The sequence below is a fragment of the Palaemon carinicauda genome, chromosome 21 (genome assembly GCF_036898095.1).
Source record: "Palaemon carinicauda isolate YSFRI2023 chromosome 21, ASM3689809v2, whole genome shotgun sequence".
Classification (NCBI taxonomy): domain Eukaryota; kingdom Metazoa; phylum Arthropoda; class Malacostraca; order Decapoda; family Palaemonidae; genus Palaemon; species Palaemon carinicauda.
This window is the reverse complement of record NC_090745.1, coordinates 105,361,711-105,376,710: the sequence shown is the minus strand read 5'-3', so window position 1 is coordinate 105,376,710 and position 15,000 is coordinate 105,361,711. Positions and strand designations below refer to the sequence as shown.

The 15,000-nt window shown below is 34.2% G+C and overlaps 1 protein-coding gene across 1 annotated transcript in view; it reads left to right on the top strand.

Annotated features, from left to right (window-relative positions):
* LOC137615391 (delta-sarcoglycan-like) overlaps window positions 1-15,000 on the top strand; it is a 119,917-nt gene that overhangs the window by 45,293 nt on the left and 59,624 nt on the right. The window lies entirely within an intron of this gene.

The window sequence follows — 15,000 nt, the reverse complement described above, 5'->3', positions numbered from 1 at the left end:
TGAGATGCAATTGTTCCAACGAATATATTTCTTAGCATCTGTATTATTCGTATAACTATAAATAACGAAGTCATCTCTACATAATTGATAGAATTGGTATGAAATTTTAACGAAATTATATTTGCCTCGCCACATTCATCTTTAAGCTTTGATAAAATGCAAGTGAAATCCTGCATAGCAAACTTACAACAGATATTCTCCAGTAAGAATAATCAGCAAAAGACATATTATAAGGTAGTAAACGAGATGGGAAAGTCAAAAGGGAAAATTTTCCCTAGTGGAAAAAAAAAGATATTTTAAATAAAATTGCAGTGACTGCACTTTCAAGGAGATATTTATCTTATTTCTTCATACAAATGGATGCACACAATACCCGCCAGTTATTTTCCGTAATGCCACAGAAGTATTCTTTTTTTGCGGTCTTCAGAATAGTGTACGTGTAACAGGCACCATATATTTCTCATATCTTACGACCAAATGGAGAATGAAAGTGCGTACGCCGAGGGTCAAAAGTTATGCAATCCACTCATTCTTGGCCTGATGAGGTCTAGAACATTATTAGATTTCAGTCTCAGGAGAGAATGTGGGAGGGAGGGAGGGGGGAGCGGGGAGGAGAAGGTGGATTTTCCACCGACACCATTAGTGCAAATAATAGGAAGCTCATTCTTGCACGGATGGCTTTTTCATGACAACACGGAAAGTTAATATTCATCATCTTGGAGATCTTTCCCTTCATTACAGTTGAGTCCCGAGTTTTTATATCTTCTAAAATGGAACTTTTACTTTTTTAACGTAATTTCTTCATATCTTTGTTTAGCAACCTTTATCACTCCTGGTAAATGAGAAAATTTTTTTTATATACAATCATTTCAGCAAAGGAAAAACTTAAAACTTTCCCCAAGCCCACACAATTATACGGTTAGTCATGAAGCCTTGAAACCGAATAAAAGGCCGATCTTAAAGTGGACAATTAAAAGAAATTTAGGGGAAACATGATAACTACATGTAAGTTACCGTTTCAAAAGTATTACCTTTTGATTTGAATGATTAGGACAATATGACCCGGATCTAGGGGAAAGGGGGGGGGGGGGGGGGGGGGGGAGTGGCATTCAGCCAAGGGGTTCACCTGTGAAAGAAGTCGATTCAGAGGCAAGACGGAAGACTGTGGTCAAACTGTCAGATCCGATCTGGTTTCTCCTAAAATCATATCACGATGTCATCTGAAAAAATACCTGGCTAGTCCCCACCATCTCTGCCTAACAAGTTCTTCAGAGAGATTGCTTTGACAAAGGCTGCCAAACGTGTGTAGAAAACAAACTATATCAACCTTTGATGGCCGAGGTGGTAACAAGAGAGTCTTGCGAGTTTTGTTTTAATGGTACACTGCCTGAAAAGCAAGGGTTCCAGTAAATGAAATGTTACCAGGCATGAAAGGTGCCTGGAATGAAATGGTACCTGGAATGGTTGGTTCTTAGAATGAAATGGTGACTCGAAAGAAATAGAAAGATGTTTCCGAGCAGCTGTGAGTTATCTTTGTAGAAATGATACTCTCGAATTATATTAAACGTTATGAGAACAAGATGGTATTAGCTTTAGTTAAAACTCACAGAGTGAGTTAAATATGAGATTCCCAGCGCAAGATTGAACTGAAGAGGTAATTATATCCTTCTTTGTAATATTAAAACAACGATGTTTTTTTTTTTTCAACTTTTATTATGGAAAAAAGACGCAGATATGCAACAAGGTTCAAAGGTCGCTATGAATGACCTCTGAAAGGGATAATAACAATGCCCCAGAGACTGACAATAACATATGATCAGCGCCATACTCCCATCTCCACCCAAACTATGACCAAGGAGAGCTAGGCAATAGCTGACTCAGCTGGTACATCTATAGGCTCCACCAACACCTGACCCTCTTCCTTAGCTCACAAGGATGATACAGTTGCAGACGCTACATGAAATTATCAAGCTTAAGCGGGTCTCGAACCCCAGTCCAGCAGATTGTTAGGCATGAACGTTTCCAATAGACTACCACATTTCTACAAAAATTAATACTTGGTGGTTGAAAAAAAAAATGAAAAAGAATGAAACGAACAGAAAAGAATAATTTATGTGCATAAGCAAGAATGAAGGTGCTAGTTGCAAATTGTCTAGCTGAGAGATACATGATTCCTTCCTACAGTCAACAGAGTTACAATTGTTTTTTAACAGAAGTGGCTATTAACCTGTCTCCTAGCTGCACTTTTTTGCTAGGAGAGAATACTATCAATCATAGCCAGACACCCAAACATACATCAATATGTCATCGACTGTGTTGAAATGTGTATGTGTGTATGTATGTATATATATATATATATATATATATAAATATATATATATATATAAACAGTAAAAGGCCATACGGGACAGCCAAAGGTTTGAGATCATTAGCAACATGGTCTCCACTCGAAGCAAATCATCTAAATATGACCTCTTAGAGTAATCAGCAGCCACACATAGTACCTAAGGACCTCACATCGATGAAGAAAGACATCACTAAAACTAAAACATGACTTCCAGTCGCCAAGAACAACACTCAAGCTAGAGAAACCATTTCTGACTTCCAATGGACATCAGACGCGACTGCCACTACACAAAGGGCCCAAAGGCAAATGAACGTTCATTAAAAACAGGTTACATAAACTTGACGATAAAATACCCCGGAGGGAGAAAATCTAAAATCAATTAACAGAATAAACAAACAAGGGAAGTGCTATACACGAAAGCGCACCACCGGTAAATGTTGAGTAAACAAGGTGCAGTCATGACATCGCAACGGAAAAGGGAAAAGGGGAATATTTTAATCATTTCCTAAAAATATTCTGCGATAGGAAACTAAAATGTTATTCTAACAACTGTTTTGTAAATATATCGATACAATAACGATTCTGACGATAGAGAAATCACCAATAGATGTGTTAACCATATGAAGGTGATTATCTAATACAGTGGTAAGGTGTTCGCCTAGCATTCGCATGCCAGCACATCGATCCCCGCCAGGAAAAGTGAGGTTAAGCTGTTTATTTGGAAGGCCACTGCTGTACTTGGGCACCACAGGGGGAGGTGGCGGGTTCGACCTTGCATGGCTGACGTTCTGGTGAGCATCTATTCTTTTAAAAACTGGTAAAAGATTAGAGTAAAAAATATCATCACTTGCAAATTTCATAAACATTACAATACCTATTATGTATACCAATCAATAATTAGTTGTCTACTATAATCATGGCTAGAAAGGCAAACCCTCTCTCGTATCATTTTAATATAATATCGTTAAGGACTTATTCGCCACTTGAAATATTTTCGAATTAAAAATCAAATTTATCTACAGCAATAGAAATTTACTCGCTCATAATAGTGAACATATTTCGGAAATCTACTGCAAATATGTCGGCATTATTACAATCATGGCCTAGAGCAACTTTTGCATCAGAAATTTTTTCCAAATATAAACATTAAACTTTCAACTATTTTTCTTCCATCCTGACGGAAAGGATGATGAATTACGTAACATTTAAATCAAAATGACTTGTGTAAAACGTTTTCATCGACGTTACATTAAAACAACGTGTGGGATTTAGATTTCAATAACGTCAAAGGCTTCATGCGTCATCACTGAATATTATAAACTCAGAGATTCATGCGTCATTTGTACGGTGACATCACAGACCATATTTTCATAGTCTTTTTTTTTTTCAAAAGATTGGATCTGACCATCATGACATCAAGAATTATTTAAGATTCGAAATTTTATATTTAACGTCTTTTTTTTAACGATGGAAAGCATATATTGAAAATGATGTCAATGAGTGAACAAGTTAATAAAAATACATAAATCACATATAAACGTAAACGTACAAACACATTCAAACAAACACGCATTATATATATTATATATATATATATACACACCCCGATTATTTTGAACATTTATACGTGTTTTTTTCATATTTATTCATATAAGCCATATATACCTCTTAATATCGGGATTCTCTCTACCTCGGGATTAAAGACTCATGGGGGGAATCCCCTTTATGATAATAGCTTCTGGGCGGCCAGGATAATCGAACCCTCGACCCAAGAAATTAATAAGCATATATGGCTAATATATACAAATATATATATATATATATATATATATACATACATACATACATATGAGAGAGAGAGAGAGAGAGAGAGAGAGAGAGAGAGAGCGAATCCACATCATAATGCACAAATTATATGCAACCCTTATCACCCCCTTTACCTTCATACACTCTACTTATATTAAAATAAAAGTTAAACGCATTTAATGTATACAGATATCTGACCATCTATGATAATAACTGCCAGCCCTATCAATTATTCCCCCACCTATAAATCTCTCTTATAAAAAGGGTAGAGTGAAAAATTCGAGAATGACCATTACAAAGGAAATGAGACAATGCAAGGTTACTTATGGACCTCCGCAATCTAAATGGCGCTATAAAGAAAAAGGCCACCGGCGTTAGAGCCGATATATGTTTGATTTTCCCCTCATATTTCACTTCGAAATTTTCAAGCAATTATAGATGGCGCTGATTTTGCTTTGCAATGTGTGTGTGTATGTGAGAGAGAGAGAGAGAGAGAGAGAGGAGAGAGAGCAGGATCCTACATTTTTATTTCATGAGAGAGGAGAGAGAGAGAGAGAGAGAGAAGAGAGAGAGAGAGAGAGCAGGATCCTACATTTTTTATTTCATGAGAGAGAGAGAGAGAGAGAGAGAGAGAGAGGAGAGAGCAGGATCCTAAATTTTTTATTTCGAGAGAGAGAGAGAGAGAGAGAGAGAGAGAGGGGGGGGGGTAAGATCCAACATTTTCATTTCATAAAGATATAGCATAAAATAAGCGAGTGGAATTTTCAAACGATATAAAATATTACATATATACGTAACGTATGTATAGTTTATAATTGTCAAGAATTTAACAAACATGCCAAATTTCAAAAGATATTTACACAAAAATATACAAAAATTACAATGAAAAACTTGAAAACATTACTTGAATTCTGTCCGAATTCGTCTGTTCTCAAGTCATCAGCTGAAAGTTGATAAAGATATAAAAAGTTTGAAATATAAATATATATATATATATATATATATATAATATATATATATAATATATATATATTGAAGAAGGAATACAAAGAAATTGCAAAAATTTGGGAAATAGAGAGGCACAATACACACATGGGTGACGGGAGCCATATTCTATTAATGAGACAATATAATACAGGGTGGGCCAAAGGAGGGCTACAGACATTTTATCTTTAGTAGACATCTACTATGAGATTCAGGGGCCTCTGTAACACGGTTTTTTGGACTTTGCTCCTTATCAATTCATCGGATGTAGCTGAAAGTTGACATATGTATATTTTACAACCACACACAAATTTTGTCAGCATTATCAATAACCTAAACCCGATAGTTTTAATTTTTATAGAGTAAAAATTATCTAGCCGACGCCATGGCCAGTGATAACGAGCCAAGAGTCGAAAACATTCATTACGTAAGCAATGTAAACACCTTTTGACAAAATTTTGCCCCGCCCATCCACCAGACACCCATTTCACCTTGTTTCCATCGGCTCTGGAACCCATAACAGTCAAGAATGGCTAGCAGGATTTGGGAATTGCCCCCCGTGGTTGCAAAAACTGCATTTGCCTTACGACTTGCAACTTTATACAGTCAAGAGAAAGCCCGCGGCCATATTTACTATAGCCTGAATAGGTAATCATTCAGTTTCTAGTTAAAATCCAATATCTATGGTCTGATTTGTATTTAACGTAACATGATTATAATACTTGTAATGTCATTCAGACTTTTGAAACATTTCCATTAACTATTCACTATGCCACCAAGAGAGAGAGAGAGAGAGAGAGAGAGAGAGAGAGAGAGAGAGAGATTGCATGTAAACAGTCTTTATATAACTATTTTTGTTAAAATAAGAATTTTGTGCTAAACTCTCCATCAGACCAACGAATCATCCGATATATTTTTTTTTTCTTATTCTTAGGGCCGTACGACCGTGTTGGCTATGTTTTGGGCATGACTGCATTTTGTAAATAAATCATGAATAGTTTTAGGAGTTTTTATTTGTACATCTAATGGGAATTTATAGAAGTAAAGTGAACATAATTCATTTATCCTTTAAAATAATTACTACATGTAGCAAAACAAATAGTAGTAAAGATGATAATGCAATGAAGGAATGATACCATACTTTATCTTTAGTTTCAACATCGGCAATAACATTCCCAGTTGCCATAATTTGTCAGCTTTATGAAATAACCTATCATCTAATGTTAAACTTAATTTCTGAGGAGGCCATGGGCTTATTGCACAGTGAAAAAACATGACAAAGACTTTATGAATGGCGGAACGATACATAAATGTGGGTGGGGTATCTGTGCTAGCGTAGTAATACTACTGTAGCAGTAGTGCCGCAACAGTAGTATACATGAATTAAAACGTTTAGGCCAACTGCTGGGGATCCTTGAGGATCATTTAGCACTTCTGACAACTACTCGAGAAATGAGTTTTTATAGCCAGAATTTAAATTTGCTGATCCAACAAGGCCCATGATAGCCTTCAGTGTTATCCTGAATTATAACGAGGCCAAAGTGGGTGGAGCCTCATGAAGTCATCATTCTGACGATAATTATTGGTGAAGGTTTAAAAGCCGAAATACGGTACCGGCTATTTTTTTTTTTTTTTCAGTAAATAGGTAGGTAGGTAGATAGACAATAAATATAAATTGCTTGACATTGGATATAGCAGTTATCAAATCAAGCTTGTCTACTACGTTTTTGAAAATTACCAACTATTCCCTACACCTTGTCAATCTGATTGTGACCTATAAAGTAGACTGTAATTTCTTAGGAAACTTATTTTGGGAGTTAGACTAATAATCGAAGTGTTTTTGTATTTATTAACATATATTGTTGGTTTGTTCATTATGACAATTATCAGTGGAGAGGTTTCAGAGTTCAGAAAGGTGTACTGCTTTGCTTTTATTTAAACTTTTGTGTCATTGTATGGCAGAGGTATAGCCTTCGTTACGTATAGCCAATCATCGATCGAGAAAGAGGGAAGGAAGGCCGTCATAAGTTACGTAACGAATGCGTTCGAAACCTTTTCTCTGAGTAAGTTGGCCCGTCTTCAAAAAACGTCACTTTTACTATTATAAGTACCAATTTTATTCAACCTACGTAATGCAGAATATAGTCAAAATTTATGTGTAGATATAATGAGCACTCTGAAGAAGCGTTACCATTCATGAAATTCATAGATAAAAAATTATTGCAAAAAAAAACCGTGTTACAGAGGCCCTGAATCTCATAGCAGACATATATTTACATACTTTATATTTATATACATTAGACATTTAACGTTTAAAGACATGAGTAAATAGCATAGGATGAGGATTCAGTATTATTTTTTATAATTCATATCTAAAATGTTATTTGGAAGGTGAAAAGGATAATGGAGTACATTGTTAAAAAAAACAGTAATTTTAATCGGAAATTCTCCGTAAAAAATATAGTTCTCAGCCGTATTTCAGTAAAAATACAGGCGACAGTAGTTTTTTACCCTACTTTATTATTATATATCCTTTTTTACTGGTTGGTGACCGTAATAATCACTCCTTTACGTCAATATATCTATTTTAAAAACGGTAGATGCCTGGAAACATATATTCCATTTCTTACCGTTTTTTTTTTTTCGGCAAATTTTTAAGTGTAACTGTAATCCACTTTTAGCCCACCCTGTATATAATTCTAGATATATTATATAAAAAACTGATAAATGTAGTACAATATAATGTGAAAAAAAAAAAAAAATACATTTCTAGAACTGCTCTACCAGCTTGTCGAAATTAGATCGAGTGACCTCCGTTCAGCAATGACTAACACACGACCTACAAACTTTCCATGTAAATGAACTCGACCGAGGAGGAATTCATGCACAAACAAAAACACTTCAACGGAATTCACAAAACATTTCACAGCATCGACCTTCGAAGGCTGCAACAGCAGGCCAGCTCCTCAGTTGATGGAAGTAGAGTCCTGGAGAGAGAGAGAGAGAGAGAGAGAGAGAGAGCGAGAGAGAGAGAGAGAGAGAGAAGGGAGGGGGGTTTAAACGTCCAGGAGCATTCATGGACGTAAGGTTGACTTAGATTTAGTTATTAAAAAGACAAACTAAATGAAAAAAGCGGAGAGAGAGAGAGAGAGAAGAGAGAGAGAGAGAGAGAGATAGTAAACGTCCAGAAGCATTCATGGAAGTAAGGTTGACGAATATTTAATTATTATGATACAGACTGAGTTAAAAAACGTTGAGAGAGAGAGAGAGTAGAGAGAGAGAGAGGAGAGATAGTAAATGTCTAGAAGCATTCATGGAAGTAAGGGTTGACGAAGATTTAATCATTAAAATACAGACTATATTTAAAAGGACCTTGAGAGAGAGAGAGAGAGAGAGAGAGAGAGAGAGAGAGATGGTGGGGAAACGTAAAGGAGCATTTATGGAAAGAAGTTGACAGAAGATTAACATAATAAAAATAAGAGCTATGCTAAAAAACTGATAGTGGAGAGAGAGAGAGAGAGAGAGAGAGAGAGAGAGAGAGTCGTACAGGAGCATTCATGGAAGTGGAGGTAACATATGTTTTACTTATTAAAAATAAAGTAGTCAAATATGATAACGGTATATTCTAGCTAAAAAAATCTACTGAAAAAAATAGCACCATGAGCTTCTAATTACAATACTACAGAAAATTTTACCAATCTATACATTTTCAGTACTTGTAATAATCATTAAGAGAAAATTATTCGCTGAAAACAATGCATATAACTGTAATTACTTATAGAAACATCGTAAACCAAAATACCAGTTCGTGGAATTCAGAGAAAATAATCATTACAGAAACAAGTCCTTACACGCATTAACACTCAAAATGACTAACATTAGAGTAAAATTATTAATTTCTAAATGAACAACTCTACTTTTTCCATCGACAATTAATGGAAAGGCGACCACACAACTCTCACTTAAATAGCATTTGTTTTAAGTGTGTCACACTACCCAGCACTTAATTGCAATCATTATCGCTTTCATCATGAATATCATTTCAAAATATTGCCTCTTGATATTATGGACATTTATACTAAAGATATTTCCATTAAAATTTATGTCCAATTAAAACATTTAAAGAAAATTATGAATTAAGATAAACAACAAAAATGACAGTTATACTTTCTAACTTATGACACATATTACAAGTCTTAATTCATTGTCTATTATCACAAATATCCAAAGTTTCATTATTGGACACCTAAATAAATCCATATTGCTTATGTAAACCTCTTCTCTTCTTTAATAGGGCATGGGCATCAATATGCCATTCCAATAGGGTTGCAGTGCCTTATTGGAAACGTCCCTGTCTGGTGATCTGCCGGACTGGGGGTTAGAGTCCCGCTCAAGCTGGACAGTTTCTTGTAGTGTCTGTAACCTCATTATCCTTGTGAGCTAAGGATGGGGGATTGAGGGGAGCCTTTAAGTCTAACCTGCTGAGTCATCAGCAGGCGACTGCCTGGCCCTCCCCTGTGGTGGATAGGGGTCCTGGGCGCTGGGCATATGTATATATATATATATATACATATATATATATATACATATATATATATAAATATATATATATATATATACATATATATATATAAATATATATATATATATATATATATATATTTATATATATATATATATATATATATTTATATATATATATATATATATTATGATCAGTCTCTAGGGCATTGTGTTGTCTCTTTGGCACTGTCACTGTTCCTCGCCTTTACCATTCATGAGCGACCTTTAAACCTCCATCTTTAATCCAGTCAAGGGGTCAAATGCTATACATCGGGTTAGTAGAAAGAATCATTTTCAAATACTACAAGGCTTCCTCAGAACGTAATTTTTTGATGAACAAAGACAGTTTTTGAATCGTAAATACTCAATACCAATTTCAGAATCCTAATTACCCAATACCTATTGACTTAGCGTTATTTTCAGTGTCCAATTCAATCATCTCTAAACACCCAGTGTCCAGTATCCAGAGTCCACTAAACTTTTACCACTTGGTTCCTGGAACCCCAAACTTGTTACGTAATGCGATTACCAAGGGATGAAAAACTTCGCGATCATCTTTCGAAAGTATTAAAAACAGGAATAAACAAAATCGAGCAGAGTACACATTAGCTAGAGAGGTACCTTTTTAAATAAAGAAATGTAACATTACTACTATCATTACTAAGGATACGAAGCTGTGTATCCCCTCGAATTAAAAATACAAAAGTTTAGACCAGCATAAAAACCTACCATAAAACATATGAAGTAAGAAAGAAAAATAGGTAAATAAATAAATTAATCAATCATTAAACTAAAATACCAATATGTGAATATAAGGATTTTAATGTACCCTAAGCCACATATCGGTAATTGATATTTTTTCATAGTATAATTAACACCAAGTTCCACTCGTTTAATTGAACCGAATAAATAAATAAATAAAAAAAATAAATAGAGGGAAAATTTTTTCTAAATTTTAACTTTAGAAATGGGTCTGCTCTACTCAATATCCTGCATATTACCCTATATTCATTTTCATTATCTTCACCTTTTTTCCATCCAACGCAGTATCTTATCCCATTCTTACGGCAATCAAACAACAAAAACAACTTATCTAATAACAAGAAACTTAGTTACTTCGTCCATTACATGGATGAGGACAATTACGTAAAATGCCGTTATTTTCTAACTATACCATATACACGATACACATGCATTCCAACTAGGATTCATAGTGACGTCATAAGCTTGCAAATCCACAGGCAAGCATATTTTCTTTCCCGCAGGAGGTTTTACAGAAGTAACTCCATCTTCATTTTATTTCAGTGGTTTATACACGACAACTTGTCAGTTAGTCTTGTGTGTAAGCTTGAAATCTATCAAAATGATAGGAAATATTATAATTTTTTCCACGAAAATTATGCTCAGGGTGAGGCACAAGCTGCTAGTATTAAGATAGCCTTGAAATGTCTACTTACAATCAATATTTAAAATATATATATATATATATATATATATATATATAACTTTAAAACAATTAATATTAAAAAAAATAAATATAACGTAAAACAGACGACAGGAATGATATTATATAAGAAATAACTTGTCAGTTAATCATGTGTGAAAGCTTAAAATTTATTACAATTATCGGATATATTAAATTTATTTCCACGAAAATTATACTCAAGCCGCTTATCAAAGATGAGGCAGAAGCTGCTACTATTATGATAACCTTGAAATGTCTACTTACAATTAATATTAAAAATATATATTATAGGAGAGACTGCAGGAATGATATTAAATTCTAAACTTTTAGAGCAAATATTATAAGGGAAGATTAATTTTGTGTTAAATCATGAGAATTTTTCCAATGTCAGACCAAAACTATTTTAAAAGGAAGATCAAGGGAAGAGTCCATAAGATATTTTTTTTTTCTTTTGATAGCAAGGGGAAAAAACCCATTAGATATCTTCTTCCTCATATGTGAATCTATAAGCAGAATATATTAGGTTAAATGTTAAGAGGAAAACATTCACTACAAGAAATATTTCAAAGTAATATCTTTGGAAATATAATTCAACTTCAAGAATAACAAGATGGGTTAGGCATTAGTGTAATTTATGAATGTAGAGATAACTGGTAATCCTCTAATGGGCCTTAATTCCACACAATTCCTAAAATATATCCGAAAACATTTAAATTCACCAAAATTATCTATGACCAGCGAGCAACAGTATTTTTGAAGGAAATTTGAACATGGAGTCCGTAGGACTGTCTGCAAACAAAAAATGTCAAATAAAATTACGTCTACATCACTCCTACTGAGTAACAGGAAGCATAAAATCCCCAATGCAATTTCAGCAACCTAAAACTGTTGTATCATTCTAGAAGTATATCTTATTTATTTCCATTCTGTCTTACGTCCCAGTTCAAATGTCGGAGTATCACACTTGGGCCCGATATGGGGGGTGGTGGGCCGGGGGGGGGGGGATATATTGTGAATAAGATACTAAGCCTTCTTATAAAATGGAACCAAAGTCATGGGGAAACCTGGTTGAATAAACATATCGATCAAAATGAAAATTCATAAAAATCGAATGATATCAATATTAGTAAAAACATTTTATCAAATTTTAGATGTGGCCTTCAGATAATTAGGGTTAATATATTCCGTAATTGTTTTTCTTGGAAAATGAAACTTAAATTTTCTTGTGACGTTAAGATATCGAGAGATATCAAATGAAGCTGCAATTATATGCATATAACTAAAAAAATAATCACTTTTAATTACAATTAATCTTCCTTCTATAAATACATTAGAAGTACATGAAAATATGAAAAACGCTTTCATCTATTATGAAATAATCTAACAAAATTGATATCCCCACTTCGATTATTACATTACTAAAGACTAATTTAAAGGAATATAAAATCTTTTATCACGGTTTGAAACTACGTGACGGAGACATAAATCTAATATTCATCAGAAAGAGCCGTTAGTTAATCACGACCAATTTACGATGAACTGTATTATGTCAAATGATAGCACGTATTACTGTTTTAATACTTAGAATGGTACCATTCAGCATCTCTCTCTCTCTCTCTCTCTCTCTCTCTCTCTCTCTCTCTCTCTCTTTCAAACACACTTCATCGTTGTTTAAATTATTCAAAGTTTTCAGGCAACAGTATGAAATTCTGAACATCGAAAAACTAAGAAGAATCGTTCGCTTAGTCTCTCTCTCTCTCTCTCTCTCTCTCTCTCTCTCTCTCTCTGTCTCTCTCTCTCTCTCTCTCTCTCTCTCTCTCTCTCTCCCCATTGTTTAAATCATTCCAAGTTTTCAGACAATAATAGAAAATTCTGAACATCGAAAAACAAAGAAAAATCGCTCGTTTAGTCTAAATGTCTTTGATAAAATGCGTTCATTTTTCATACTATAGTTTTAATGGTCTTATAACACAAACTTTTGTCATCAAAGTTTTCAAAACTATCGTTAAAATATTCTCGTTTTAAACAATCAAACTCTCTCAAAATAACTAAAATAGATTTTTGTTTCTTTTACTCTCCGAAAGTCACTGGTTTAGCAGCAAATACAACATAGATGTTTAGTTGATTTTTACAAATAAAAGATGCTGTATTTTGTACTACAGTTCTAATTGTCGTTTTCAGGAACACCCTGTATCATCCTCATTATCAATATTAATGCCATTATTACCTACTTTCATTACTCCAAAATGTTTACAGATTCATTAGCAACTCTTGATTTGAGATACGACTAAAATTCATAAAAGCTTATAATATTCATTTATCAGTAATGTGGCAGTACGTCTACTAAAGTTTTCCTCGCTGAGAGAGAGAGAGAGAGAGAGAGAGAGAGAGATCCGTGGTCGAGCTAAAATTCAACGGATAACATATACTACAGATTTCCTCGCTGAGAGAGAGAGAGAGAGAGAGAGAGAGAGAGAGACGTGGTCGAGCTAGATTCCACGGATAATATCATATCCCCTTCTACGTCGACAAAAGGGTCATTCTTCGCGAATGTCCATGTTTTCATCTCTCGACTTTCCTATTGATCCTCTTCATTGCAGATGAGTTATACTTGAACCAAATTCAACACCAAGATTATTTGAAAACCATTAATGTAAAATGCAAAACTAGCAAAAAAAAAAAAATATTAATTGAGATTAAATCTTTAAACCAAGAATTTCAAAACATAATAAAAACTGGCGAGATAACCTCTGATTTTCAAAATAACGTCAAAGACCAAATTACATTTTCATCAATTGTGTTATGCACAATGAGTAAATATAATATGACCTTGTGTGGTGAAATATGGACGTTAAAATAAAAATAAATAAACTAAGATAGATAGATAAAACAATGCACACACATACACACGAACACTCACATACATACACACACACACACACACACACACATATATATATATATATATATATATGTGTGTATATACACACATACAGATATAAAGACACACAAACGAAACAGACGAAGCAGGGGAAGGAAGAGAAGACGATGGATAGACGACCTAAGAAAATTTGTGGGTATAGACTGGCATAGATAGACCATAAACAGACGGGGGTGGAAGGACATGTCTGAGGTCTTTGTCCTGCAGTGGAGTAGCAACGGCTGATGATAATGATGATAAACATTATATAAATACAAGTAAATGATCAGGTTAATTTTATGGAACCTTATCAGATTAAAACGAATCTTATTGCTTGCCAATACAAAGTACGAGCAGCTCTTCTAGGAGAAGGACACTCCAAAATCAAACCATTGTTCTCTATTCTTGGGTAGTGCCATAGCCTCTGTACCATGGTCTTACACTGCCTTGGGTTAGAGTCTCTTGCTTGAGGGTACACTCGGGAACACTTTTCTATCTAGTTTTTCTTCCTCTTGTTCTGCTAAAGTTTTTATAGTTTAAATAGGAAATATTTATTTTAATTTTGTTACTATTCCTAAAATATTTTATTTTTCCTTATTTCCTTATTTCCTTTCCTCACTGGGCTATTTTCCCTGTTGGGGCCCCTGGGCTTATAGCATCCTGCTTTTCCAACTAGGGTTGTAGCTTAGCATTTAATAATAATAATAATAATAATAATAATAATAATAATAAGATAGTACAAACTAGATATGGAAGTGGATATCAACAGAACATAGCATTCCACATTCCAATTTAACACGCGTCCGCATATCAATTTCCATCGAATTTGCATACTGGCCATCACTACCTTTCGTCTTCCGAAAGCCTCAGATGCTGCTAGAAGCTATTACACCTGCGTTACTTCAAACTGATCGG